At 40.1% G+C, this 25955-nt stretch overlaps 1 protein-coding gene across 1 annotated transcript in view; it reads left to right on the top strand.

The window, feature by feature from the left end:
* Positions 1-25955, top strand: part of UBAC2 (UBA domain containing 2) — a 166205-nt gene that overhangs the window by 900 nt on the left and 139350 nt on the right. The gene's annotated exons all lie outside the window — the stretch shown is intronic.

Raw genomic sequence — 25955 nt, 5'->3', positions numbered from 1 at the left:
TAGTTGACTATTGGTAAGGTGGCCTATGTGTTAAGTAAACAGCACCGAAATTAGGCACTGGTACAGCAACAGTGAACCGTTTAAACAGGCGTAATTTGCAATTGCTTGTCACTGTTAGTACTTCGTATGTCTCTACATGTGAACTTAATCATACCCGGGTATGGAAGCAGTTGACATTTCCAGATATTAAAGATCTATTGTGATTGTTAGAAATTTTTTCTGATAATACAGGTCTTAGGCTGAGAGTATCAGAGGCACAGGCATAATTTTAAATCTTCCTCACTCTGAGGTTTTGGAGTGGGTTGAATATTTATGATTTCCCTTGTTTCATAATTAACTCGACTTACAGTACTCATTGGTCTCAGAGTAGGTTACAGCTACTGGCCAGTTAATCTTCCCCAAACCACCCTTTGGATAAAGAACATAGAACTGTTGACACTGCTGGTCAAGAAGGTGGTGTGTTTTTCTTGGGATCACACAGTGAGCCCTACAGTGGTGGATATAAAATTAATGGTAGAATCTTCAATTTTGGTTATTTCAACCTTTTGAGCTATCTTGCTGACCAAAATACATGAAAAAATTAAAAAGGTTACTATACTGCATCACTGGGTTACTGGTTACTGTACTGTAGTAGTCATTGGCAAAGTTTATTCAGATTTCATACATGGTGAAATACTTGATTACTTATGGCATAGGATTGATGAGTACTGAATTCTAGGAACCAAACTCCTGCCCAGGGAGAGGCACAGGCTAAGGCTTCTCCTCAGCTGTCTCACCCTTTTTCTAAAATAAGTGTATCCTCAAGGTAAGACCTGATGGGATGGCCATTCCTCAGAAGGCCATGTCTTATGTGCTCATTTAACAAACATTTTGAGCATCTATCGTGGGCTAGAAACTGTGCTAGTTGCTGGGATTGCAGTGTTGAACAAGTCTCGGTCCCTTGTGTTTGCAGTACTTTAATGGACATTGGGCAGTTTTTCCCGGACAGGGCTTTGGCAAAAATTTGTCTTTGCAAGGCTACCCACTGAGAAGGAAGTGATTTCATTAAGTAAGTTGTGTGGCTCTTTGGTAAGTCAAAGTTCTGATCTTGAATAAGTATCCTGAGGAAGGATAATCTGCCTACCCAGGATCCCATGGATGATGAGTAACATTCTCTTTTCAAGGGAAAAAGTCCCTGCCATTTCCCACCACCTGCACATGTCCCCCATTATGTGACTGGTAGATGATGGTGTTTTAGTGTTACATTTGCCTTCCTCTCATTTATTTATTCAACAAGTGTCTGTTGGGTACCCATGTGAGCTGCATACTTTTTGTGTGCAGAGGATGAAGAGGTAAACTGGATAAGGGGGACCAACATCCAATAAGTTAACAATGTGATTTCCCATAGTGATAAGTGTCATGAAGATAATACGAGCGTAATAACATGGAGATTGTGGTTATGGTGAATGCCTGCTTCAGCAAGTGTGGTCAGGAAAGATATCTGGGAACGTGACATTTGAACTGAGACCCAGATGGTGTGAAGGAGCCAGCCACATCAGAATTTGTTGAAAATGTGCATTTTGCAGAAAAGGAACAGCAAGCACAAAGACTGAAACAGGCACAGCAGGGCATTTTCAAGGTAATAAAGAAAGTTGGGGCTGCCAGGGTGTTAAATCAAGGGTAAGGCATTTGTGACTTTGTCTTTGAAACTGTATTACTGTCTATGTAGTCATGTAATTATGACTAGATAAAAGTGCATAGGAAACATGTTCAAGAGTTATTTTAGATTGCTTGCTTATAGACCAGTGCATCACTTAATTATGTGTTAAGTAATAGATGTATCATTTCTTATACTTACCAATAAGTTGTCCCATTACTTAGTCACTTCACAGTATATTCACTGTGTAACAATAGACTTAACCAATGTTAATTGTATGTCTCATGTATTCCAGGCTTGGTTCCCACCCTTAAGGAGTTCATTGTCTAGTGCGGAAATATATATATATATTTTTTAAGACTTTATTTATTTATTTGACAGAGATAGAGACAGCCAGCGAGAGAGGGAACACAAGCAGGGGGAGTGGGAGAGGAAGAAGCAGGCTCATAGCAGAGGAGCCTGATGTGGGGCTCGATCCCAGAACGCCTGGATCACGCCCTGAGCCAAAGGCAGACGCTTAACGACTGAGCCACCCAGGCGCCCCTAGTGCGGAAATATTTTAAAAAGAAATGAAACAACTTGTCTACTTGGTGCTGTGGGTTTATTGCCTGGGATGGGCTGGTGAAGGGAGAGGCACAGTTGTTAGTGTAGGTGATATTTGAGCTGATTTTTGAGGGATAAGTAAGAGTTTGTCAGGCATGCAAGTAGGGAGAGGGCCTCAAAGAGGGACAGAGCGTGGGCAGGCCTGGCAAAGAGGCAGGAGGTAGTGAATTCGAGGATTGTTGGAGATTATGGCCGGACTGAGCGGTGGAAGAGGTGTGTGGTGAAGTCATCCACCTGAAGAGGGAGAAGAGGAGGAGCCAGGGAGGAAGGTGGAGGAATGGCTGAAGTTCCTCCTCTTCAGAAACACAGATAGGAATGAATGATAGACCAAAGTCCGGAGAAGCAGGAGGAGGTGATGATCTAGAACACTACTTGGGAATGTGTCACGTTGCCATGGGAAGGAAGATGGTAGCTTATTGTTGGCGATGGGAACAGTGTTGTGCAAATGCTGCCTGAATCCTGGCTGCAAAACAAATCAACTGTGAGCTTTCTGAATGTCCACATTCCTGGATCTCATCCCCAGAGACAGATTGCGAAGGGCTCATGTGGGCATCAGAAATCTGAATTTTCAGAGCATCCCCAGGAGATTCTAAGGGGCAAAAAGATTTAGGTCGAAACAAGAGGATGGTCGGCAGAAGGGGCAGAGTGAATAGAGTCCAGCGGGAGATGCTGAAGGTTCCATTTAAGGTAGTAGCAGTGATAATAAACAGGGTAGAGAAGAAAGATTCTGAAGATGTGTGAGTAGGTAGGTTGTGTCAATAAAACTTGTTGGATTTGGGGGATAGAGAGGAGTTGAAGGTGGCTCTGGGTAGACAGATGGTGTTACCATTCATTAACGTAGTGGATGAGGAAAAGGGGGAGCTTGTTTTGGGGAAAGATGAGTTCAGCAGTGGCCATGTTTAATGTGGAGGGGTCTGTAGTGTCCTGTCGGAGATACCTGGGGACATGTTTGGAGGGAGGGAGCTGGACTGGATGTGGCTAGTTAGGTGGGAGCTCCGCCATGGATCTGAGTGAGGACACCTGAAGCAGTGAGTGCAGTTAGGAGACTGAGGACAGAACCTCAGGTAATTCTAGTAGCTGGGGGATGGTAGGGAAGGAGGAGACAGCAGAGTAGGCAGAGATGGGTGTTTCCTTGGGAGAAACCTGCCTTATTCCCCCAGTTCAATTTGATTTGCCCTCTTTTGTTGTAAATAAACTCTTGAGTTTCTTCACTCTCTCTCACCACAGTGACTGATCTCCAGACTCTCCATTCCCCTTGTTGTCTCCAGTTTACAGCCCATTTCTGGCATCTTCCATATTAAGTCTGGAACCCATAGTTAATTACTGGAGTTGCATTCTCATTGAGACTCTGAGAACCTGGTACACCTGTTCCACTACAGTCATCTGACAGAACCCAACCTTGTGTTCATGTGTGACCCCTAATCTGAGCTGAGTCCTTGGATTCAGTCATTCCCCCATGCTCTTCCCCTTTCATTCCTATCCTCAAGACTATTGCCAGTCTCTACCCGTCTCACTCTTAATGCACCCTCACAGTAAGGGCTGTTACTTGTTTCTGTCCATACTTTAACAGTTGCCAGTGACTCCCCATTGTAGGTGATACTTGAGCTGAATTTTGGTCAGGCGTACAAACTCTGTTCCTTTCTCTTTTCTCCAAGCTAAAGAATGAAGCACTCTTCTAGCTGAAGCCCATCCTCCATCTCTTCTTAACTCCTTCTCTACTGCCTTTCCTACACCACTCACTTCTTCATCCTCTCCTCTGAGGATGAGCCTGGCACATGGTTAAATCTGGTGCTTTCTCTGGTTGATGCTGTAGTGGGCTTTTCAGAGACTCCCAGAGTACTTCAGATCCCTCATCTGTGGAAAGGAGAGAATATTATCTATTCTGTTGAATTTGTGAAGATTAAGAGTTAGTGTGTGTAAAGCTCCTAGACTAGGGTTAGGTATTTTTAACTGGATTCTTCTTCTGAGTGTGTTCTCAAAAATACAAAAGCATAGCCCATCTGTTGACCCTATCCTGTACCTTCCCAGCTGCTGACTTTCTTCTTCCTTAGCCTCGGTCCTTGAAAGACGATCTTCACTTAATTTCCTCTCCCACCTCCCTGCACGCTTTAGCCTTCTGTAGTTCATCAGCTCTTCTTTGATGCTTGCCCCCTGGTCGGGCTCTGTACTCCACCCACCGCAGCCTGAATCTGTCCCACCATGCCATGAAATGACAAAAACTACTCTGGACCAGGTGACCAGCGACTTCCACACCAGCAAATCTACAGGATGCTTCTCAGTCCTTGTCTTAGTGGAATGTTCATTTTGCATTGGCCTTGATGAACACTTCCTTCTAAAATTCTTTACTGCTTCACTTTTATTTTTCACTTCCATGCTTACTTGGTTCTCTTCATACCTCCTGACCACATCTACTTAGTTTCTCTCATATCTTCAGAGTTTACTGGATTTGGCCTTAGTGGGTTATGGTTACGGTAAGGAGAGCAGTTTCAGTGGCGCATTAAGGCCAAAACCTGCTTTGTTGAGGTAAGGAGTGAACCAGAGGGAGACAGTACAAATAATGAGTGTGGGCCATAGAGGCACGCAGTGGGGAGGGGGTCTGGGGAAGACATAGCTGAGGTAGGCCCTTTGAAGACTCAGGTGCTCCGGTGTTTTGCTAACTAAAATTCACACAGCATGGAGAGGGACACCAGTGCAAATTTATTAGCGTGAGAAATACAGTTTTGAGCTGAACTGGAACCAGTGAAACTGGTTTTGACTCAAAACCAGTTAGGGAGCCTGGAGTCAGATGTAGTTAGGGAAGGTAGATGCATCGAAGGTCCAGTGAGTGGTGTCAGCCTACGGTAAGGACATTCATCCCACTCTAGAGGTGGGCAGAGCCGTAAGGGCTGGTGGGGTGATTCTCGGTCTGCATACTCTCTCCCCCGCGTGATGCTGAAATGGGCACCTCGAAAATTTACCACTACAGCTGTTTTGGTGCTCTTAAGAAGTACCAAGCGGTGTTGTTATGGACGCATTCCTTCTTTAGTTATGTATTCAGTGTGTTAAATACAAAATTTGTAGGACATCTACAATATTTTTGTATCTCACCATCTCTTTAAAATGTACTGAGCTTGGAAAGCTTTTTGCCTTTGTGGAAAGGAATCAGACTTAGGACTTTTTGTATCAAATATTTTTGTATCTCACCATCTCTTTAAAATGTACTGAGCTTGGAAAGCTTTTTGCCTTTGTGGAAAGGAATCAGACTTAGGACTTTTTATTCAGTCTTCAAGTTATTGATTCAACAGCTGTTTAATGAGCACTCCGGTGAGCCAGCCACTCTTCTAAGTGCTTGGAATTCAGTAGTAAATAAAAGATGAAAGGTACATTCAAGTGGCAATAATCTTAGGAAATAGAAGTCACAAAATATAGGCTCCATTTAAAATTCAAAATATGGATTTACGGGCTCCTGGCTGGTTCAGTTGGTAGAGCATGCGACTCCTGATCTCAGGGTCGTGAGTTCAAGTCCCATGTTGGACATGGAGCCTACTTAAAAAAATAAAAATATGCAGTTGAGTATTTGAATCAACACTTCAGTGTTCATTTAAAGGTAAGACTTTTTCTTCCTTTTCCTCCCAGTTAAACTTGTACTTGACAACCACTTGCTGTGCGAAAAAGGGCTGTGGTTGGCTTCTGCTCTTTTTTCATTCCCCCCTCTCTCACGTTTTCTCTTTCTGACCTTATTAGGTTCTGGGTTAGGTGGAGTGGGAAGAGGAAGGAATGGTGAGGAACTAGGATAGTTCTTACGTGGCTCTCAGCCTGGTGCATGATTAAAGCTGCCTCTCCTCTGGGTTCTTCAGATTCGTGTGAGACTCCCATGCCTGCTACTCCCTAACTTGGGCGGATGCATCTTTACGTTGGTGGGCTTTATTTGGTGACTTTTCCTTAGTTCCTAGGAGCTTAGGTCCACCTATGATTTCCTCTTTCTGTAGTCCTTTTGGCTTGCTTAAGGCCCTGTCGGACTGAACAAAGATGACCCCACTGCTGGCTCTTACCTGCGGCCCACCTCTGCTCTGCTGGGGTTGCTGATTCTTTGCCTTGGTTGTACGTTTTGAGCCCTGGCTCAACGTGGCTTCTCCTTCTTCCGTTCTTTAGGTTTCCCAAGGTAGAAATCCACTGTGCCCCCACCACAGCAATCACATATTTGGCTCACCGAATTAGGCCTATTGAGCCCCCAACTCAGCTCGATGTGAGGGTGTGGTTGTACTCACAGCACTTGGATGCCCACTCCACAAAACTTTTTCCTAATTTTCTCTGTTCAGTAGAGAACTCTTGCTGTTCCACTCACTCTTCTTATGTTCGTAATCGGACTGAGAGGAGGTTAAGAGTTATGGGACTGCAACTAGATTAATTGTCTTTGTCAATTCTGCATTTTGGTCTAGAACCTCTCTTCGGTATGTGGCAGCCCTGTGTGTGGTACCTTAGTGGGAACTCCAATTTTATCTTGTTTTAGTTGGATTTCTATTTTGTTGACTGGCCTCATTAAAGGAGACTTTAAGAATTTCTATATTTCTGCTCTAATTTAATTCTTTGTTGCAGTAAAGGATTAACTCATCAGGCCTGGGTTGCCCAAACCCTGCACAGTTGCCTTTAATGCCTGACTCTTGGGGATAAGCTGTTTCCTACATTTCTTAAGTTTTAGAGGAGCATATCCTTGAAATTCTCCAGGAACATACTATTTATTTAACAGTTTTAGCTGAGGGGTGCCTGGGTAGCTCAGGTCATGATCTCAGGGTTCTGGGATCGAGCCTCACGTTGGGCTCCCTGCTGAGCAGGGAGTCTGCTTGTCCCTCCCCCTCAGCCCTCCCCCCCCCATGCTCATGCTCTCTCTCTCTCTCAAAAAAAAAAAAAAAAACTTAAAAAAAGAATTTTAGCTGAGGAGGAAAGACAGGTATTAATTAGAGAAGAACAAGCTTGAGGGAGGATGCTATTATTTTTTATTTTTTAAAATTATTTATTTACTTAAGTAATTTCTGTACCTGACATGGGGCTCGAACTCAGGACCCTGAGATCAAGAGTTGCATGCCCCACTGACTGAGCCAGCCAGGCATCCCAAGGGAGAATGCTTTAATTTTTATTTATTTATTTATTTATTTAAATTCAAGTTAGTTAACATACAGGATAGTATTAGTTTCAGAATAGAATTGAGTCATTCATCACTTACATGTAACAAGTGCTCATCCCAATAAGTGCCCTCATTAATGCCTATCACCCATTTAGCCCATCTCCCACCCACCACCCCTCCACAACCCTCACTTTGTCCTCTATATTTGAGTCTCTTATGGTTTGCGTCCCTTTCTGTTTTTATCTTATTTTATTTTTCCTTCCCTTCCCCTGTGTTCATGTTTTGTTTCTTAAATTCCACATATGAGTGAAATCATATTTGTCTTTCTCTGACTTATTTCATTTAGCATAATACCCTCTAGTTCCATCCACGTCATTGCAAACGGCAAGATTTCATTTGCCATTCTTTTTGATGGCTGAGTAATATTCCATTGTAGGTATATACCACATCCTCTTTATCTGTTCATCAGTTGATGGACATTTGGGCTCTTTCCATAATTTGGCCATTGTTGATAGCGCTGCTATAAACATTGGGGTGCATGTGCCCCTTCGAATCAGCATTTTGTATCCTTTTGATAAACAGCTAGTAGTGCAATCGCTAGGTTATAGGGTAGTTCTATTTTTAACTTCTTAAGGAAACTCCATACTGTTTTCCAGGGAGAAAGCTTTTAAAAATAGTGTTTCTTTTTTAGTCTAAACATAATTAATCATGTTATAGAAAGTTTGAAAGCTAGAAAAAAAGCCACTGTTAGTATTTCAGTTAATTTTCTTCATCTTTTTTTCCACAACACATTTATGTTCTTGTTTTAAATAAACTGATTTTGTTATGATAAAATGAATAGAATTCATTAAAGAAAATTCTAAAATATGGAAAAGTAGTAGAAAGAAATAAAAATAGCATTTATTGACCTCTTGGTGTTTATATTCATATTTTTTCTAGTGCAAAAATGAAAATATAAATAATTAAAAATAAATTTATCACACTCAAATACTGTTTTGTAACTTACCTGTATTTCACAAAAAAGACTTTTAAAAAGCAGTCACAATGACTATGTGTGTATCCTGCTTTTCTCTCCTTCGTCATAAGCATTTCCCAAGTATGCTATTCTTACAGAATTAGGTTGATGCTTTTCTCCTTTCCATTATAGTGATGCTTAGAGCATCTTAATTTTCAGATGTTTCTAGAAGTGAAAGAAGCGTAAATAAAGAGTATTAATATAACTTTTGATACATACTGCCAAATTCCAACCCTGAAGGATGGTACGTATAACTTCACCAGCAATTTAAGGGAGAAAAGATTGTTTTACTTAAGTTATTATGTTTAATTTTCAAAGTAATGATAGGTATTGTTATTCTGTTTTTGCCACAAATGAACATTTTGAAGCTCAGACTATGATTTGTCCAGAATCACGTAACTAGTATGTGGAAGAGCTAGGATTTGAACCCAGGTTTGCCTACTTCCAAAGTTGATGTAAATTTAATCTCCTCTCCCTTTAAGGACAATGGCTAGGAGCAATGGCAATATAACTTCTAAGCCTTAGGAAAAATATCTGGGAGAAAGAATCATAATCTAAATGAGGATTCTGCATGTCTATATGATATCTTTAAAATTTTCAATCAATAGTAAGTGTGAGTTATTGTTAGTTTTACTTCTGTCACACTGTGAGTTTTACTTATGTAACACATAGCTTATGGGTTAGTACTAGGCTCTGTTCTAAGCAGTTTGTATATATTAACTCATTCAGTTCTCAGAACAAGGAGGTATTAGGATCATTCTCCCCAGGTTGCAGGTGAGAAAGCTTAGGCACAGACATTTAAGTAGCTTCACCAAGATCACAAAGCTGGTAAGAAGCACAATTAGAATTAGAACTTAGACAATCTGGGTCCATTGTCTATGTTCTGAATGAATGCACACTACTGCTTCTCAGACTTAAGGAAGTTTATTTCCATTTATCTCTCCGGACCACTGAGATAGTCGCAGTCTAGTGGAGAATATAATAGCTCAGCTTAGCAGTGGAGCTGGTTTCCCAGTCCTTGGAAACTGCATTCCTGTTGCTTTCCCTTCCTCCCCTTGCAACTGCTACAGGTGCTTACTCCCATGTTCTGCCATGTTCTTTCCAACCCCCGAGTCTCCCTCTGTGTTCTAAGTCGGGACCAAGATCCAGTTTTGCTCTCAGGAGGGATATTTTATGTCCTAATTAGGATCTTTTTGTCATAGCTAACGCACTATAGTTATTTGCATTTTCTTCTTTATCCCTTTTCTTCCCTTAGTTATTATCTTCCTTCTTCCTTAAGAACCTACCTTAAATCAAGCTCTGTTAAATGCATTTCTATGGAATTTTAATAAGTACAACCTGATAAAGAATATCTTGTTGGCAAGGTGCCTGGGCAGCACAGTTGGTTAAGTGTCAGACTCTTGATTTTGGCTCAGGTCATGATCTCAGGGTTGTAAGATCAAGCCCCATGTTGGTGTTTGTGCTGGGCATGGAACCTATTTAAGATTCTCTCTGCCCCTCCCCTTGCTCTCTCTTGCTCTCAGTCTCTTAAAAAAAAAAAAAAAAAAGAACACCTGGGTGGCTCAGTTGGATAAGCATCTACCTTCGGCTCAGGTCATGATCCCAGGGTCCTGGGACTGAGTCCCACATTGGGCTCCTTGCTCCGTGGGGAGTCTGCTTCTCCCTCTGCCTCCTCTGCCTGCCACTCCCCCTTCTTGTGCACTCAGGCACGCTCTCTCTCTCTTTGACAAGTAAATAAAATCTTAAAAAGAAGAAAAAGAAAAAGAATATCTTGTAAATAATTTACTCCAGCATTTCTGAAGTGTGGCTTTTGGAACTCTGGTAAAGTGAGGGGCTACTTGAGTTGGGGTTTTTTTAATTAAAATTGCTTTAAGTTTATTTTTAAGTTGAATATTATAGTGTTTATTTTTTATTTATATATTTTTTGTAATCTCTACATCTGATGTGGTTCTTAAACTCACAACCCTGAGATCAAGAGTTGCATGCTCTTCTGACTGAGCCAGCCAGGCACCCCTTATTTATTTTTACTAGCTTTATTGAGATATAATTGACAAAAGCTTTATGTATTTATGTTGTATGTGATGTTTTGTTACATATACATGTTGTGAAATGATTAATGAAATCAAGGGAATTAACCTACCCATCACCTCACATAGTTATCTTTATGTGTACGTGTTTATGTGGTGAAAACATTTAAGATCTACTCTCAACAAATTTCATGTATGGAATACAATGTTATCACCTATAGTCATCGTTCTGTACATTGCTTAAGATTTACCTCTCATTTAAATTATGATTATAAGTGAGAATTGTAATTGAACTTTCATTTAGATCATTATTCTCTTTCCCAGATATTTTTCTTAAGATTTTGTAAGTTATAGTGCCATTGTTCTCAGACATTTCCCAGTGTTATGTCATCTTAGTCCCTTGAACGTAACATAGAGTGGAAAAAGCACAGTACTCTTCGGAACGTGTTCTGAAGCCAAGTGTGGTCCTAATGTTGTCAGCCATACTGTTTCTTAAGGACTGAAGAGGCCAATGAGTACTTCCGAGACCCTTAGTAGGTCTGCAACAAAGAGATTTAACTTTACTAACTCTTTGATTCTAAGACTTACTGGAAATGGTTTTGTTTGTATAATATTTGGGAACTGTAAGGAAGAAACGTAAAATTCCATGTAATCGTATGCCCAGACTTCATCCCTGTTTACATATTGGTGTTGCGTAATTTTTTTCACCTGTATGTATATGTGTAAACATTTTTAAAAGCAAAATTGGGCCTGTATACAGTTCTGTATTCTGCTTTCTTCATTTAATCTTTTTAAATGAATTTGCCTCATGTCGTTAATAATGTTCAAAGCTGACTTCTAACATTGTTTTGTCTTATTATGAAACTGAAACATGCTTTCTGCCAAAAAATTAAAAAATTATATAAATCATAATGTAGAAAGGAATAGTTTTGTATAATTACTCCCCCATGGAAATAACCATCACTATGGTTTAGTGCTCAGTCTTTTAGACTTTTTCCATGCAAGCGCTTCCCTGTGCATTCTTTTCTCTCTCACACATGTATACATGTGTACGTGTGTGTGGTTTTACACAGACATGGCATTCAAATATGCATTTTGTTGGCTTCCCCAAAATTACGTTAGCTACAAAATCATGACTTTGAAAGATTATAACATGTTATATTAAATGTTTTTCTCCAGCGTTTTCCCATTTAAACAATGTTGTGAACATCTTTATAGTTAAGTTTTTGATCATATCTTTGACTTCATCCTGAAGAAATGATCACAGGGGCACCTGGGTGGCTCAGACAGTTGAGGGTCTGACTCTTGATTTCAGCTCAGGTCATGATCTTAAGGTCCTGGGATCAAGCCCCCACATCAGACTCCATGCTCAGAAGGGAGTCTGCTTGAGATTCTCTCCCTCACCCTCTCCCTCCACCCCTATGCACTCTCTCTCTCTCTCTAAAATAAATAAATAAAACTTTTTAAAAAATGATCACAAAGGTGGAATTACAGGATTAAGGGAAAGGAACATTTTAAAGCTCTTGGTCTATATTGCTGATCCTTCCAGAAAGGATGTATCACTTAACACTTTTCAGGAGCATATCTTTCTCACCAAACTAGTAACAGTGGAACATGGTAAATTAAAATAATTTTTGCCACTTGAGAGATGAAAAAATGGCATTTTATTGTTGCCTTAATCTGCATTTCTTTGAGTGTCTGGAAAAGTGAACTTTTTTCCTCTTTCATTTTTCCTGGCCATTTCAAAATATTTTTTTAACAGATTTGACTGTTTATGTACTTTGCCTACTTTTTTTCCTACTGGAATAGTAGTATTTTATTAAGTTGATTTATAAAATCCTTTAAGGGCATTATTATTTGTCTTGGTGTATGTTACAAACATTTTAACCATTTGTCAATTGCTTTTTAATTTTATTCATGAAGTTTTTTTTGTATAAAGTTTTTCATTCATAAATAAGTCATTAAAATAAAGGGATTTAGCTCATAAATTTTATTAGGCCAAATCTATTCTTTATCAGGTCCTAGGCCTCTGAGATCTGTTGTCTATTCATCTAACGTTTTTTAAATCTTTTTACCTAATTATGAAGATGCTATATACTGCCGGTACAAATTTGAACAGCCCAGGAGAGGAAAAAGTGAAGTGTGAAATTCTCTCTCAATGCCAGCAATGTATGGAGTATATTCTTGTAGATTGTTTTTCCCTATGAATTATGTGTGTGTGTCCTTCATATGAGTAATATAAGCATATGGTAAAAAAAAAAATTAAAGATGTAATATGAATTCTCCTTACCAGGAGTAACCACTTTTAAGTTCCTTTTTCTTTGCTGCTTCCATTATAGCTACTATTATAGCTTTAAATGACATATTTATGCCTCTACGTTCCCCATAATGAAAGATGAGGAATTTCCATATCTCCATCTCCTTCATCTTTTGGTTACTCCTTAAGGTGGTTACCTTTATGATTTTAAATAATGGAGGAAACCTCCTTTTTGTGATTTATCAGTTTTTGGCACAATCGGTAGACTCTACTGTGGTAATGAGAAACTAGACCAGGAGCGTGCGTACCTCTTCTCTCCTCTAACTCCTGGTTTGTGTTCTGGATATGCTGTGTGTGTTTACAGTCTCTTCTGTGATGTTTATGCAGCCTTCCGTGCATTGTCAGTAAGTTGATTTTTATGTAGAAAATCAAAACTGGTAGCCCTATTTATGTTATTATGATTGTATATTTGTGGTAGAACCAAGATGTGTGATTGGATTCAGAAGGAAAGAGAGCCCAGGTCAGAACACCTGTGCTGTTTCAAGGAGTCTCTTAGTTCCTTCTGTTAGCTCTTCGCTACTTTAAGTTCAGCTCGACTACTGCAGTTTCTTGAATCTTGCATCATTTTCTTCTTGGCTTCCTCTTTGTTTTTTTCCCTGATGCCAGGGACACTCTCCTGGAGTTAACTTTCACATAGAGGACACAGGTAGTGAACTTTCTGGATACGTGTTTGGCCATTCTTGTACGTAGTGAAAGACAGTAGCTGCTGTGGGTTTCATCTTTATTTGTGGATAGGTCTTTGTCCGCATGAGGCCCATACCTTAAATGTCAGGGCTGATTGTAGGCTCTGTTCAAGTATGTGAGGCCTGTGGATCAGTTAGTTTCCATACAGGGTGCAGAGGTGGGAAGCCGGCACTGGGGCAAGGGATGGTGAGAAGCTGGTGCAGTCAGCAGAACTAGGCAGGCTTGACACTTTCTGTGAATTTTACTCCTGAGTAAATCCTCTTGCCACCCGCTGTCCCCATTGCCTGTCACCCGGGCTGCCATCTGCTTTGGGAGCTTGACGTTGCCCCAAGTTCTTCTCCACTTTTTCTCAGATCTCCAACCCTCTCAGGGTCCTCCTGAAGTGGTTTGCTCCCTTTCTTTGGAGAGCGTTTCTTAGATTTTATTTTGGGGTTAAAGCCTTTTTTTTCAGCTGGGGTGGTCGAGTGAATGGCCATGTGTGGGAAGAAATGTGAGTGTCTGGGGGTGGGGTTTGGTGGAAGGGCCTGCTGGCCCAGCTGTCACCGGTGCACATGTGGTGTTTACACTACTGGAGATGGTTTAAACAGGATGTGGGTCCAACATTAGGTGTCGTTGAAACAAAGGTAAGATAATGACTCCCTTTCAGAAAGTTCTTTTTCGTCTTGATTGTATCAAAGAGCAAGTCTCAGTTAGGTACTAGTCTGAAATACCTCTGTGATAGCAGCTAGTTTCCTATCGCAGCAGAGAACAGGAGGCAGGCCCAGGTTTTTCTATCAGCAAAAAAAATAGTTAGAATTTAATAAAGTGTGTTTATTTTTGTAGTTACCACCTACTGATGACAAAGTGACACTCATTTTCCATTTACTTTGGTAATACTAAGTTTCAGTTAAAATACGTTTATCTAAATCATAGTAAGGTGATTTAAAGAAAATATTAAATAATAGCATAGGTGATACTGGGATATAGCAAAAATTATGGTGCTACAATGGGAATGACTGAAGTTTGAGAAATACTCTATTCTAATGAATAATTTTTATTATTCTGATACGTAATTCTTGTTGCTCATGCTTCTCCCCAGGTCTTGGTACTTATTGATTAGTTCCCTGGACTCATTTGGAAGGAGACATTTTTCTGGTGTTTTGAGGGTGGTTTTATTTCAGTATAACTTTAGAAGGGAGGAAAAGTGGACAGGTGTACAAGTCTGTCATCTTGAACTGAAATTTTATCTAGCTATCTCTTTGGTTTCATTGCTTTTATTTGATTCTTTACTCCCTTTAGAACGAGTTTTGGTGCTTAGAGTTTAAGTGAGGCTTTTGGTCCCCATCAGCTAGCCAATCTCAGCACCAGGGATTAGAGATGTCAGTTGCATGCCCGCTCATACACAGATTCGGTGGCCAAAGGCCACATACAAGTCCAAACAAATGGATTTTAAATTTGATTTTCTTACGCTTTTCCACCAGACATGAGTGGAAGACGTTCATTGGAGATTTAAAATCAGGGATTTAAAGTCGGACTTGGGTTTCTCCACCTTGTGGTTGTATGTTCTGTTTGCATCTTTTCTCAAAATAGACCCATTTAGCCTGTGTTAAACATCTGGGGAATACATCACCCCCTTTCCCATTTGTCTCCTCAGATATTCTAGTGTGTGTCTTTGTAGCTGTGGTATCCTTCCTTGTCACCCTGCTTTGGTTCATTCAAAGATTCATTGGGTCTCTGAACGTGTAGAGCCATCTATGGCTTGTCATGAAGCTGTTACTGGCCACACTTTCCTCGTACTTGGCCTTTTCAGCTCAGCCCTCTCTTAAATTAGCATTTCTCAGACAGGCGTCCACTTCTCTGGTGATTCTCTGCACCTGGCTTTGAAAGCTGGCAGGCCACACAGATAGGTTTTGTTGGATTCATGTGTTGGTGGTGAGGGTACAGGGGTGGGGAAGAGAGTTACTTTCCCAACATTTTAAAGTTGGAGTATTAAAGACACAAATCCAGATTTTGCTTATATCTGGCAACATTGGAACTGAATTGTTATGTGACAGAAATCTACTGATCACGTACTTCGTGCCGTCTATTTCCTCCGTTTTGTTGATCCCTGCCTGGCCTCTTTAGGCACTTGAACAGATTTCTTGCCAATAACCACACATTTTCTCTTTTTTAAAATTCCTCTTTTTCTCTTACAGTCTATTGCAGGGTTCAGAACTATCCACAGATTTACTTTTTCAGAGTCGTTCCTACTGTTGAATAATTATCCCCTCTGCATAACAATCATAGCATTCTTCTTTTGGCTTTTAAAATTATTATTTCATTATAATTGTATTATTTCATTATAATAGCACCTTTACTATTACTGCGTTTTATGCTTAATGGAAGACTTAATGTTGTTGTTGTTTTTGAAAGGCTTAATGTTTGTCTAAAATCTTACTAAGAAGAATAAATCTGGGTAGTGTCCACGTAGTGGCTGGACCGAAATAAAAGCATAGTGACTAATGCCATTGTTGATGACCTGCAGATTTGGCATGCTGTTCTCTGGCATGCAAGCCTTTGTGTTAGGCTCTGTTTTAGAACTTCTTTTTCAATTTTATTGCTCCTTTTTTTTCCCCCCTAACTCAGTCTAAATATTTTAGATATAGGACACATTTTTCGTATCTAGAGGGTAAGCTCTCCTCCTTGCCTTTTTGTTGTTGTGGTTTTCTGGAAACTCTTCGTCTTTTCTCCTATTCATTTCCCTGATGAATTTACAAGCATTGGTCCAGTAACCGGTGTTTATTGGCTGCCCTCATGAGTCAGGCACTCCGCCTGGTGTTTGGTGACCTATGTGAGGAGCGGTCAGTGTGGCAGGTGCCCAGTGTCCTTGACTTCTCCGTACATGAGGATGAATGTGGATGGCTTACAGCATTTTACTTTTGAACATTATAAGGAAATGAATGTGACAAAAATAGAGTTGAGATCTTTCGATTCTCAGGCAATTTCATGGCAGTCTTTGTTGAGATGTCATCAGAAGGCACTTGGTCCTCCCTAATTTGGACACTGAGGATAAGTTTCATTGAGTTTTCCTCCAGGAGGCTCATAGGTCCGGAGCATAAACCATGATGGAAGGCAGGTGGCCAGGTTATTGTACTTTTTTTGACTTCCATGCTTATTTTTGTTCTAGCCCCTTTCTAATGAAAAACCTTAAGTTACTTCATGAGACACCATTCTTGTGGAACCCTGAGAAACTTGAGAAATAGTCAAGTGGTCAGAAATAGGAAAACCAATATGATAGGATATGGTGGCCTCTCTTCTCTGGGGTGTGAACCACACTGGGGTTTTTGACGAGTGTATTTTTACATGGCTGACTTGTGGGGATGGGCGCAGTTGCTGGGTAGCTGCCTTTTTCTTCCCCTCAGTCCCACCCCTTCTCTCTTTAGCTGCGATGCTTCTGTAACAGCCCACATGGCCAAGCTTTGCAAGACCTGTGGTTAGTGTCTTCGGTGTGGAAAAAATGCATATTTTCATTCAGGTAAAATTCACATGACACAAAATTCACCATTTTATAGTGTTCAGTTATTGACTTCCAGTACATTCACATTGTTGTGCAGTCATTACCATTCACTGTCTAATAACAGAACATTTTTATCACCCCAAAAAGAAACTCTGTACCCATGTTAAGCAGTTACTCGCCATTCCCTTCTTCTCCCTTCCTCTGATAACTGCTAATCTGCTTTAGGTCTCTATGGATGTTTAAATTCTGAGCTTTACTTGTAAATGGAATCATGCAACATATTGCTTTCATGGCTGCCTTCTTTCACTTAACATGATGTTTTCAAGGCCCATCCATACTGTAGCATGTACCAGTAGTTCACTCTGCTGACTGTTATTCTGTTGTAAGGATAGACCAACGTTTTGTTTATCCATTCATCTGTTGATGAACATTTGGAGGTTGTTTCTACTTCTTGGCCATTATGATAATGCTACTGTGCATATTTATATTTTTATTTGAACATCTGTTTTCAGTTCTCTTGGGTATATAACAAGGAGTAGATTTGCTGGGTTGTATGGTAATTCTGTGTTTAACTTTTTGAGGAACCAAAAAGAGAACATGTAAAGTACTAAAAATAATAATAATGAAAATCGCTTTGGACCATGGACCATGATGTCAAGATACCATATTTCCTTATTCTATATTAGAAAATCTTTCTTTTCTTTAGAGTCAGGCAAAATAGGTTTAAATCTCAGCCACTCAAGTAACTAGTCGTAACTAGTTCTTAGCCTATTTTTCACCTGGAGTATGAGGATAACTAATTGCTGCCTCACGGTTGCAGTAGGCATTCACTGAGATAGTGCTTTTTAAAACACAGTGCCTGGCCTAAAGTAATCCACATATACTGTAATAATTATTTTAGGATAATACGTAGTCACCAAAGCCTGATTGCTATTCATTGCCACAAAGAGATGGCTGTGTACTTTGGTCATACCAAAGAGATGAATGACCCAAAAAGATATCTTGAACTTTGTGGTTTTATCTTGGCCATAGATGTTTTTCATCTCTACTTTTAGGTTAATATATTGTCTGTTATTCTCAAAATTTGTAGCATCTCTATTTTCAGAGGTGGTAGGACCTGTTGCAGAGAAGTGACTTTTTTTTTTTTTTTTTGAACTTCCATTTGATCACTGTTTGGGTGCTTCATATATGAACCACTTCCTGGCTCTACTCACAGGCCAGAAGATTGCTAGTGACTTGCCTATTCTCAGTGTGTAGGGATTTAATGAACCTTTTTGCTGAATTAGTAGCTAACCAAAAATTATTTTTTCTAATTCTTAAAGTAGATTTTTATTAAAAAAAACTTGAATCTCCTGTGAACAGATCATTCAGAGATTACCACTGGTAATATTTTGATAGATGCTTTAGAAATCCATGTGCTATTTATGTACTATTATTAGAAGTATTATATAATAATACTGCTAGAAATATTTTGCACTTACCATTTAGGAACAGTTTTCCAAAGCATGAAATAGTTTTCTGCTACTTAAAATTGAATATTATTCCATTTTGTGGCTAGAACATAATTTACCCATTTTCCTGGTGGACATTCATGTTATTTCTAGTCTTTTCACTATTATAAACATTGTTGTGATAAGCATCTTTGTAGCAAAATCTTTGTGTATATCCATGATAATTAGTTTGGGCTAAATCCCTAGGTAAATGTAGACTTTTTTTGGATCAAAAGGTTTATATATATTTTAAAACTTTTGTTCAGTTCAGCATTAGGTAAGTACCCACTGCTCTGTCCTGCACCCTCCCCCAACTGCAGTCTTTTTATCTCTATTCACAATTGCATTTACTTTAGTTATACAGGGCACCACTTTAATTTCTATTACTCGTGTTTGTGACTGTATGTATCTTTCCCTTGAAACCTACCATCCAGGTGAAAATCCCTTTTAGCCCTGGAGTTCTATGGCAGCGCAACATAGGAAGCAGTTTTATTTTCAGCCGGATTGTCAGGGTTTGGACCTGGCTCTGCCTCTCCCTAGCCAGTGCTGCAGACATCCTACCTTGTACAGCATTTCAGGGCATTCAGCCTCGCCTCTGATTCCTTATGTTCCTACAGTTTTGTTTGCATTAGCCAGACTGGTTTGGTAAAGCTTATTTGTCTGGTCCTCCCATGGGGCTTCTTTTCTATGGCCACTCTAGACTATTGAGGGATGATGGATAAAAATGCTTTTCTGTTTCTTTGCTGGGTGATAGTTCTGAGATACATTCACAAGGATTCTTAGAAAATCCTACGGTATCGAGCACTTGTCAGAAACATCTGTCACTCATAGTGGTGGCCAACTCGATGGTCAGCCCTTATATTTACTCTCCCTCCCTGTTTGATTCCCCGTGTCCTTCATTCCTGCTCCCTGGGATCACATTCCAAAATAAACTACCTGCCTATAAACCTTTGTCTCTCCCTTTACGTTCACTGGAACCCAGGCTAAGACATTTCATGAATATGGATGGGTAGCTTCTCTTCGAGTCACGGTTTTCTCGTGTGTAAGTTTGGAGAGAGTAGTTTCTACCTCACATCATTCATTCACCAAATACACTGAAACAGTACTGTGTGCCAGGTGCTGTTTTGGGCATGGGAATATAGTAGAGCGAGACAAACAAGGACCCTACCTTCACAGAGTTCACATTCTGGTAAAGGAGACAGACAAAGAAATTAGCAAACAAGAATTTCAAATAGTGAAGAAATGCTATAAAGTAAAAACAGCATGATGTGCTCTAGAGCAATGAAGTCGTGAGAGAAAGTCAGTCTGAGGAGATGCTGTTTGAAATGGGGACTGAATGATGAGGATAAGCTGGACATGGGAAGAACATTTTGGGTAGAGGGTAGCAGGTGTTAGGTCCTGAGGTGCAAGTGTCAGGAGCACGGTAGTACGTGCTGTGTATAGTACTGTGCACTTGGTGAGTGCTCAGTCCATGTTGGATAGGATTAGTGGTGAGAGTTGATCAAGGAGGTAGCCTGTCATTAAATACAGCAGTAAGTGGCCAGTTTTGCCTCATGAATTGACAAAAATTGACTTTGTGGAATAAGCAGAGAATTGTACACAGTGTGAGTAGAGTTATGTGGTATGGTTTTCTTTACTGATATGATGAAGTACATTGATTTACTTTACATTCCTGGTATAAACGTCACTTGGTTGTCATGTTTTATCCTTTTTCTGTGTAGCTGGATTCAGTTTGCTCACATTTTGTTAAGAATTTTGCATCTCTGTTCCTAAGAAATACTGGTCTGTTGTTTTAATGCCTTTGTCCAGTTTTGGTATCAGTGTAATGTTGGCTTCGTAAAACGAAATTAGGAAGTGTTCTCTCCTCTTCTTTATGGTGAAGAGTTTGTGTAGAATTGGTACTCTTTTCCCCTTAAGTAATTGGAAGAATTCTTCAGTGAAGCCATCAGGCCTAGAGTTTTCTTTGTTGGAAGACTTTTAACTAAGAAATTCAATTTCTTCATTTCTGTAGGACTATTCAAGTTATCCATTGCTTTCTTGAGTGAGGTTTGGTAGGTTTTATCTTTCAAGGAATTTGTCTGTTTTGTCTAAATTGTCAAATTAAGGGATAAAATGTTATTTTTAATATTTAAAAATTTTTAATTTTTAATTTTAATTAAATTAATTAAAATTAAAAATTTTAAATTATTTGTGATAAAAAGTGCATACATAAAATTTACAATTTTTAAGTGTACAGTCCCCTGGCATTAAGTACATTTTACAATGTTGTGCAACCCCTTATCCTATTGATGTCTATGGGATCTGTATTGACGCCTCTTCCTTCATTCCCGATACTGGTACTTGTGTCTTCTTTTTTCTCCGATCAGTCCTTCTAGAGGTGTATCAATTTCATTGATCTTCTCAAAGAATCAGCTTTTAGTTTTATTGATTTTTCTCTATTGTATTTTGGTTTTCTATTTCATTGATTTCTGCCCATATGTTACTTTTTTTTTTTTTTTAAGATTTTATTTATTTACTGGAGAGAGAGAGAGACAGCCAGTGAGAGAGGGAACACAAGCAGGGGGAGTGGGAGAGGAAGAAGCAGGCTCCCAGCAGAGGAGGGAGCCTGATGCAGGGCTCGATCCCAGGACCCTGGGAACATGCTCTGAGCCGAGGGCAGACGCTTAACGACTGAGCCACCCAGGTACCCCCATATGTTACTTCTTTTGATCTGCTTGCTTAGGGTTTAATTTGCTCTTCTTTCTTTCTTTCTTTCTTTCTTTCTTTCTTTCTTTCTTTCTTTCTTTCTTTCTTTCTTTCTTTCTTTTTTTAAGATTTTATTTATTCGACAGAGATAGAGACAGCCAGGGAGAGAGGGAACACAGGCAGGGGGAGCGGGAGAAGAAGAAGCAGGCTCACAGCGGAGGAGCCTGATGTGGGGCTCAATCCCACAACACTGGGATCATGCCCCGAGCCGAAGGCAGACGCTTCACCGCTGTGCCACCCAGGCGCCCCTCTTTTTTTTTTTTTTTAAAGCTTGTAGCCTACATCATCATTTGAGACCTTTCCCTTCTTATATAAACATTTAATGCTATACATTTTCCTCTAAGCACTGCTTTATTTTTAGGCTGCAAATTTTACTTGGTTGTAGTTTCACTTTTCATTATCTTTAACACATATCCTAATTTCCCTGTCATTCCCTGTTTGACCTAGATATTATTTAGACGTATGTTGTTTAGGGGCACTTGGGTGGGTCAGGTCTCGTGATTTCGGGGTCCTGGATCTAGCCCTGCGTCCACCTCTGTGCTCAGCAGGGAGTCTGCTTCTCCCTCTGCCCCTCCCTCTATTCGTTTTCTTTCTCTCTCTCTCTGTCTCTCAAATAAATAAATAAAATCTTTTTTAAAAAAAAGTATGTTGTTTAACTTTCAAATTTTGGGGGAATTTTCCATCCATCTTTCTGTTTTCTAATTTAATTCTCTTATAGTCAGGGAACACACTTTGTATGATTTTAATTTCTTTGTATTTTTTGAGGTGTGTTTATGACCCAGGATATGATCTTTCTTGGGGAATGTTCTATATACACTTGAAAAAAATGTAATTTGCTATTGTTGGGTAGAGTGTTCTATAAAAGTCCATCAGGTCAAAGTGATGGATGTTGTTTTTCAAGTCTTATATAGTTTTACTGATTGCCATAACAGTGTATCACAGATTGCCTGAAACATCAGAGATTTATATTCTCACAGCTTAGGAGGCTGGAAGTCCAAGATCAAGGTGTTGGCAAATTTTTCCTGAAGCCTCCTTCCTTGGCTTGTAGGCGGCTGTCTCCCTGGGTGTTCATATGGTCTATTCTCTGTATGTGTGCATTGCTGAGGTCTCTTCCTCTTACATGGACAGATTGGGTTAGGTTCCTACCTTTATGACTTCACTTCATCTGTTTAAAGGCTCCATTTCCACATATAGTCACATTGAGAGTTGGGGCACATGGATTTTGAGGAGACACAATTAGTCCATAACACTGATTTTCTGTCTACTTATATTATTGATTACTGACAGGAGTGCTGAAGTAGCCAACTGTATTTGGGGATTTATCTGTTTCTCTTTTTAGTTCTGTCAGTTTTTGCTTCATGTATTTCGAAGTTCTTTCTCAGCTTTCTTTTTTTTTCTTTTTTAAGATTTTATTTATTTATTTTAGACAGAGAGAGCAAGAGCAAGCATGAGCATGAGTGGGGGGGGGCGGTCAGAGAGAGAAGCAGGCTTCCGGCTGAGCAGGGAGCCTGATGTGGGATTCGATCCCAGGACCTTGGGATCATGACCTTAGCCGAGGCCAGATGCTTAACCAACTGAGCCACCCAGATGTCCCTCAGCTTTCAAATTCTGTGATTCACTGTGTTCCCCCCCCGCATATTTTATTATGAATATTTTCAAACATGCTTGAAGTTGAAAGAATGGTACAGTGAACATCATATACCTACCACCTAATTCTACAATTAACATTTTCTTATATATGCTATATCTTATCCATCCCTTTATTTATTTCATCAATCCTCTTTTCTTTCCTTTATTTTTTTTTTAAAGTAGGCTCCTTGACCATCGTGGAGCCCAATACAGGGCTTAACTTGTGACCCTGAGATCAAGACCTGAGCTGAGATCAAGAATTGGACGCTCAACCGACTGAGCCACCCAGGCGTCCCAATATATCTTATTTTTTGATGCATTTCAAAAACTGTGTAGCCACTTTATCTCTAAACACTCAAGTATGCATGTTATTAATGAGAATTTAATCACTGTAATTGTTTAAAATTCCTTTTTTTGAGGTAAAATTTTCATATAGTGACATGTACAGATCATGAATTGATCAGTAAATCTTGCTGTCCATAGTAATACTGTGTACTTACCCTGTGGTGTGGAACTTCTTGGGCATTTGTATATTGTTGCTTTCTTTTTTTTTTTTTTTTTTTTTAAAGATTTTATTTATTTATTTGACAGAGATAGAGACAGCCAGCGAGAGGGAACACAAGCAGGGGGAGTGGGAGAGGAAGAAGCAGGCTCATAGCGGAGGAGCCTGATGTGGGACTCGCGATCCCATAACGCCGGGATCACGCCCTGAGCTGAAGGCAGACGCTCAACCGCTGTGCCACCCAGGCGCTCCTATTGTTGCTTTCTGCGTAGACTTTGGAGATCTGATTTTTGCTCATCTTAAGAGGAGGACTTAAAAAAAAAAAGAGGAGGGCTTAGTGGTGGAGTTACCTGATTTAAGTTATCAGATCTGTATTTTTTGGGGTTTGTTTAGACCTGGACAGAATTAAAATGATTGTATAAATTAGGATCAGTTATTCATTCAGCAATTATTTTATTTCTTTTTAGTTCTGATTTTTAGTTGTGGTAAAATATACATAACCTAAAATCGACATCTCAACCACTTTTAACTATACAGGTCTGTGGCATTAAGTACATCCTCTAGAACTCTTTTCATCTTGCAAAACTGAAACTCTATACCCATTGAACAACTCCCTATTCCTCCCTCCCCCATCCCCTGGCCACTGCTGTTCTACTTCCTGTCTCCATGAGTGTGACCGCTTAGGTACTTCATGTAAGTGGAGTCATATGGTATTTATCTTTTTGTGTCTGGCTTATTTCACTCAGTATGATGTCTGAAAGGTGTGTCCATACTGTAGCATGTGCCCGAATTTCCTTCCTTTTTAAGATGGAATACTATTCCATTGTATGTGTATGCCACATTTTGTTTATCCACCTATACACGGATGGACCCTGCGGTGGCTTCCACCTCTTAGACGTCAGTCACCTTTCATTAAACAAACATTCACTGAGTGCCTTAATGGGCCAGATTCTGTTCTCGGCATGGGAGATCTGCAGCATACTATCCCAGACAAAGTTGCTGCCTTCAAGAAGCCATACACAAAGAAACATATTTCTTGATTCTAAATTGCATTTTTCACATTTTAGCATTTCTAAAATTGGGTGTCCTTTATAATTGATAACATTTTAGAATTTTATAAGGCAGTGTTTCTTTTTTAGTGACACCTAAAATAATGGTGTCTCTTACAGTCATTTTGAATCATAGATTTGATGAGTCATTATTTAATAAGCCAGTTGTTGGTAAGTGCTATGAAAAAAGTAATCCAAAGTTAGTTACATGGGGTAGTTACAAATAAGGTGACATTTGAGCAAAGCACATGTTCAGTTTGGTTGATTTTTTTTTTTTTTTTTTCAGAGCAGGACTTCCTCCCTGAAGGATGCAATGTGCTGGTTCACGTTCTGGTGCAAACTCTGTACCTCACTGTGGACTGCTAGCAGTTTGTGGACTGGTTACATTGAGTAGCAGGGTAGAGGATAGAGCCCTGACAAGTGGGGTTAGGGATGGGGGTTGGGAGTATTTTGCAAGATGGGCCCGGATCTTGTATGCATGGGAAGAGCAAGGGTGATGCATTTTCCATCTTAGTAACTGGCAGCAGTGTTTCCAGTTGCTCAGAACAAAAACTTTGGAATCATCTTTGATTTTTCCATTTACCCATACTTTACACCCAGTCAGCTAGCAAATCCTGCCTGCTGTGCCTTCAAAGAGCATCCCAATTCAGACCACTCTTACCACCCCCACCTAAACCACCGTGGTCCAGACCATCTTCCTCTCTTGCCTGGATTATCACATCAGACTCCTAACTGGTCTCCTTTCTTCCATATGTGCCTTCCTGTAATCTCTTCTCAATATAGCAAGTGAAGCGATCCTTTGAAAATGTGTCTGATCATGTTATTCCTCTCCTTAGGTCCCCCAAAAGCATCCCGTCACTTTTATAGGAAAGGTTAAAATCCTTATGCTTGCCTACGGGGCTCTACTCCATTCGCTATGCCACTTCTTTGACCTTATATCCTCCCTGTCTGCCTTGTGCTTCTTTGGTCTTAGCTGCCTCTGGCAGCCTGGCTGCTTCTTAATCACATTGAGCATGTTCCTGTCTGAAAGTATTTGTACTTGCTGTTTCCTCTGCCAGAAGTACAGTTCCCCAGCTATCTGCAGGGCCCATTTTCTCAGGTCCCTTCTCAAATCTTACTGTATCAGAAGGGCCTTCTAATCACCCTATGTAAAATAGTACCCCTCTTTCCCACCAGTACTGTGTTTTCCCCTGAATCAGGATAGGTTAAGTTATGCTGCAGTAGCAAACAGCTGCAAAATATCGGGGGCCTAAAACGACAAGATTCGTTTCTCACTGAAGGTACGCCTCTGTTGCCTGTCACCTGGGAGGTCTACTCCTTGTCATCTTCACCTCTGGGATCTGATAGCCTAGCTACCACCTTGAGCACTGGCAGAGGGAAACACCATCCACTGCTCTTCAGGTATCGCCACAAAAGTGACGTGTGTCACACTGACTTGGCGAAAGCAAATCATGTTGTCATACCTAACTTCAGCTGGGGGCGGGTATGAGTGGCTCAGCAGTCGTATCACGTGTCTGGAAAGAGACCAGGAAATGCATGGTGGATAGCACAACCACACTTTTTATCCTGCTTGATTTTTCTATAGCATTTATTTCCCTCTGACACCATACATATTTACCTAGTTTTGTGTGTTCTCTCTTCTCTCCTGTCTAGACCACAAAGGAGTGGGACTTTGTCCATCA

Source organism: Ursus americanus, chromosome 10 (assembly GCF_024610735.1).
Source record: "Ursus americanus isolate L20-20 chromosome 10, mUrsAme1.1.p, whole genome shotgun sequence".
Lineage (NCBI taxonomy): Eukaryota > Metazoa > Chordata > Mammalia > Carnivora > Ursidae > Ursus > Ursus americanus.
The sequence above is the reverse complement of the archived record's forward strand: the minus strand, read 5'-3'. Positions and strand labels throughout refer to the sequence as shown.